Source organism: Penaeus japonicus, unplaced genomic scaffold (genome assembly GCF_977035675.1).
Source record: "Penaeus japonicus unplaced genomic scaffold, GWHDUDI00000001_assembly GWHDUDI00000028, whole genome shotgun sequence".
Classification (NCBI taxonomy): domain Eukaryota; kingdom Metazoa; phylum Arthropoda; class Malacostraca; order Decapoda; family Penaeidae; genus Penaeus; species Penaeus japonicus.
This window is the reverse complement of record NW_028234430.1, coordinates 19,827,679-19,832,678: the sequence shown is the minus strand read 5'-3', so window position 1 is coordinate 19,832,678 and position 5,000 is coordinate 19,827,679. Positions and strand designations below refer to the sequence as shown.

At 44.1% G+C, this 5,000-nt stretch overlaps 1 protein-coding gene across 1 annotated transcript in view; it reads right to left on the bottom strand.

Moving 5' to 3' along the window:
• Positions 1-5,000, bottom strand: part of LOC122252794 (uncharacterized) — a 114,365-nt gene that overhangs the window by 108,700 nt on the left and 665 nt on the right. The gene's annotated exons all lie outside the window — the stretch shown is intronic.

Below are 5,000 nucleotides of genomic sequence, written 5' to 3'. Positions count from 1 at the left end.
AAACACACTCCACACACAGGGACAAAGAACAAACACACTCCACACACAAGGACAAAGAACAAACACACTCCACACACAAGGACAAAGAACAAACACACTCCACACACAAGGACAAAGAACAAACACACTCCACACACAAGGACAAAGAACAAACACACTCCAAACACAGGACTAAGAACAAACACACTCCACACACAGGGACTAAGAACAAACACACTCCACACACAAGGACAAAGAACAAACACACTCCACACACAAGGACAAAGAACAAACACACTCCACACACAAGGACAAAGAACAAACACACTCCACACACAAGAACAAAGAACAAACACACTCCACACACAAGGACAAAGAACAAACACACTCCACACACAAGGACAAAGAACAAACACACTCCACACACAAGAACAAAGAACAAACACACTCCACACACAAGGACAAAGAACAAACACACTCCACACACAGGGACAAAGAACAAACACACTCCACACACAAGGACAAAGAACAAACACAAGGACAAAGAACAAACACAAGGACAAAGAACAAACACACTCCACACACAGGGACAAAGAACAAACACACTCCACACACAGGGACAAAGAACAAACACACTCCACACACAGGGACAAAGAACAAACACACTCCACACACAGGGACTAAGAACAAACACACTCCACACACAAGGACAAAGAACAAACACACGCAGAGGTCCGCGCGCTTCCTCCAGCAAGCAGAAAACGCCTTGGGAATTCAAGGACCTCTCGTGGAGCGCTGGAAACCCCGAGTCAAATGCCCTCTTCGCCGCCGCTGATTTCGTCCTTGGGGCTTTGGGCTCGAAATTATGGGTTACCAGGGATGGAGGAGGAGGAGGAGTGGAGGAAGGGGAGGGGGGGGTGGAGGAGAAGGAGGAAGAGGGAGGGCGAAGAGGAGGAGGAGGGAGGGGGATGAGGAGGAGGAGGGAGGGGGGAGAGGAGGAGGAGGGAGAGGAGGGAGGAGGAGGAGATGGAAGGGGGAGGGGGGAAGAGAGATGAAGTAGAAGGAGGAGAAGGAGGAAGAGGGGAAGAGAGAGGAAGTAGAAGGAGGAGAAGTAGGTAGAGTATAGGAAGTAGGGGGGAGAGGAGGAGGAGGTGGAAGGAGAGAGAGAGGAGGAAGTGGGGGAAGAGTAGAGGAAGTAGGGGGAAGAGGAGGAGGAGGTGGAAGGAGGGAGAGAGAAGAGGAAGTTGGGGAAGAGTAGAGGAAGTAGGGGGAAGAGGAGGAGGAGGTGGAAGGAGAGAGAGAGAGGGGAGGAAGTGGGGGAAGAGTAGAGGAAGTAGGGGGAAGAGGAGGAGGAGGTGGAAGGAGAGAGAGAGGAGGAAGTGGGGGAAGAGTAGAGGAAGTAGGAGGAAGAGGAGGAGGAGGTGGAAGGAGGGAGAGAGAAGAGGAAGTTGGGGAAGAGTAGAGGAAGTAGGGGGAATAGAAGGAGGAGGTGGAAGGAGAGAGAGAGGAGGAAGTGGGGAAGAGTAGAGGAAGCAGGGGGAAGAGGAGGAGGAGGTGGAAGGAGAGAAAGAGAGGAGGAAGTGGGAGGAAGAGTAGAGGAAGTAGGAGGAAGAGGAGGAGGAGGTGGAAGGAGGGAGAGAGAAGAGGAAGTTGGGGAAGAGTAGAGGAAGTAGGGGGAAGAGGAGGAGGAGGTGGAAGGAGGGAGAGAGAAGAGGAAGTTGGGGAAGAGTAGAGGAAGTAGGGGGAAGAGGCGGAGGAGGTGGAAGGAGAGAGAGAGGAGGAAGTGGGGAAGAGTAGAGGAAGTAGGGGGAAGAGGAGGAGGAGGTGGAAGGAGGGAGAGAGAAGAGGAAGTTGGGGAAGAGTAGAGGAAGTAGGGGGAAGAGGAGGAGGAGGTGGAAGGAGAGAGAGAGGAGGAAGTGGGGGAAGAGTAGAGGAAGTAGGAGGAAGAGGAGGAGGAGGTGGAAGGAGAGAGAGAGGAGGAAGTGGGGGAAGAGTAGAGGAAGTAGGGGGAAGAGGAGGAGGAGGTGGAAGGAGAGAGAGAGGAGGAAGTGGGGGAAGAGTAGAGGAAGTAGGAGGAAGAGGAGGAGGAGGTGGAAGGAGGGAGAGAGAAGAGGAAGTTGGGGAAGAGTAGAGGAAGTAGGGGGAATAGAAGGAGGAGGTGGAAGGAGAGAGAGAGGAGGAAGTGGGGAAGAGTAGAGGAAGAGGAGGGGAAGGAGGAGGAGGTGGAAGGAAGAAAGAGAGGAGGAAGTGGGAGGAAGATAGAGGAAGTAGGGAGGAAGAGGAGAGAGGTGGAAGGAGGGAGAGAGAAGAGGAAGTGGGGGAAGAGTAGAGGAAGTAGGGGGAAGAGGAGGAGGAGGTGGAAGGAGGGAGAGAGAAGAGGAAGTTGGGGAAGAGTAGAGGAAGTAGGGGGAAGAGGCGAGGAGGTGGAAGAGAGAGAGAGGAGAAGTGGGGAAGAGTAGAGGAAGTAGGAAGAGGCGGAGGAGGTAAGGAGAGAGAGGAGGAAGTGGGGAAGAGTAAGGAAGTAGGGGGAAGAGGAGAGGAGGTGGAAGGAGGAGAGAGAAGAGGAAGTTGGGGAAGAGTAGAGGAAGTAGGGGAAGAGGAGGAGAGGTGGAAGGAGAGAGGGAGGAGGAGGTGGGGGGAAGAGTAGAGGAAGTAGGAGGAAGAGGATAGGAGGTGAATGAGAGAGAAAGGGGGGAAGTGGGGGAAGAGTAGAGGAAGTAGGGGGAAGAGGAGGAGGAGGTGGAAGGAGAGAGAGAGAGGAGGAAGTGGGGGAAGAGTAGATGAATTAGGGGGAATAAAAGGAGGAGGTGGAAGGAGGGAGAGAGGAGGAAGTGGGGGAAGAGTAGAGGAAGTAGGGGGGAGAGGAGGAGGTGGAAGGAGAGAGAGAGAAAGGGGGGAAGTGGGGGAAGAGTAGAGGAATTAGGAGGAATAGAAGGAGGAGGTGGAAGGAGGGAGAGAGAGGAGGAAGTCGGGGAGGAGTAGAGGAAGTAGGGGGAGGAGGAGGAGGAAGATGACGGAAAGAAGAGGAGGAGGAAGATGACGGAAAGAAGAGGAGGAGGAAGATGACGGAAAGAAGAGGAGGAGGAAGATGACGGAAAGAAGAGGAGGAGGAAGATGACGGAAAGAAGAGGAGGAGGAAGATGACGGAAAGAAGAGGAGGAGGAAGATGACGGAAAGAAGAGGGGGAGGAAGTGAAAAAGAGGGAATTGGATACTAATTAGATATAACAATTACTAATGCCTGCGAATAAGAGAACTGACAGTTTTTCTTTTTGAAACGAAAACAATCTGTTTGTCAAATGAGTAAACATTCATTAAAAAGCAGAAGATTCTGATAAATATATTTTGAAATCATGATTATCAGAACACCATTTTTAGTCTCTCGTGCAACTCTTCAGATTCATTTCACTTCAATTTATTCTCATTTCCTCATTTCGCTTCATTTAATACGACTGTGATGACAGCATACCAGTCAGTGTCGTATTAGTAATGATAGGTAGAAAAGTAATTGATGTCAGACTCGACATCATATGATAAGCAATGGCATTATTAATCGTTCTTATAATCATTACCGATGATGCTACCAAATATGGATGAATTTGTTGATATATACATGAATCTCATTCCTCATTAGATATTAGATTTCAGATATCATATCCACATATAGCAAGGAGAGCAATAAATTGGTTACTAGTTGAAAATAGGAACATGAATACAATAATGTCTCATTATTATAATTTTTTAAAGCTGTAATGATTGTTAAGGACAAATGACACATAGATTAATAACTAATTCATGATGAAGATGGTCGAAAATGTGAGAATGTGATGTGGCAACTGAGGGTTATCTAAAAGGTGCTGTCAGTGGTGGGAATTAATCACGTGAGAATGATGCATTCACAGAACAGGAAATCATAAATATCTGTCCCTCCCATGCACACACAAAATAAGAAGAAGAAGAAAAAAAAAGAAGGAAAAAAAATAAAGAATGATGAATCGTCAATATGATCAGCAGCAATGATGGTGATGATGACGACGGCGATGATGATTATGATGATGGTAATGGTATTTATATTGATGATCATGATGATTATGATGATGAAAATCACAATGATGAGGATAACGGTGACTAATAATAATATCAATGGTTATGATTGTGATGATGGTAGTAACAATAATAATAATGATGATATTGATAACAATAAAAACGACGATAGAAATTATAATTATGATGAAAATAGCAAAAATGTAGTTATAACAATGATATATGTAATTGTGAATTATATGGATTATGATACTGATAATTATCATAATGATCTCAGTTATGATGATTGTAAACACAATTATGATTATAATAATAACAATATTGATACTACTACTACTGCTCCTACTAAAAATCATGATAATGATAACAGTGACAATAATATCAATAATGATAATGATAACATCATTATCATTATTTTTGCTATCATATTTGTTGCTGTCATCATCATCAATGTAAGCATTGTTTTATTCTTTCAATTTCTCCCGTTACTTTCAATCTCATTCTTATCATCTTTATTGTAATTATCAATTTAAACATTATTGTCACCGCTGTTATCATCACCATGATTATAATCTCCATCATCATTATCATAATCATTACAATTATCATTGTCATTATTCTTATCAGCCATATCATTGTTATTAGTATCAATTATCTATCGTTAATATCAGCGTCATCATCACTATCATATTTATCATTACTACTACTACGACTACTGCGTCTACTTTTACTAACATCATCATTATTATATCATGACTTTAGTTACTATTAGTATCATTATTGTCATTATTATTATTATTTTAATAATTCATATCATTATCAATGCCCTTACTATCGTTACTATTGCTTTCATTATATCATTATGATCAATATTATTTTCCTCATTTTATCATCATTATCTTTACTTTTATTTACATTTTTATTATGATTGTCATTATCATTACTATTATTACTGTTTTCATCATCTTTATCATTATC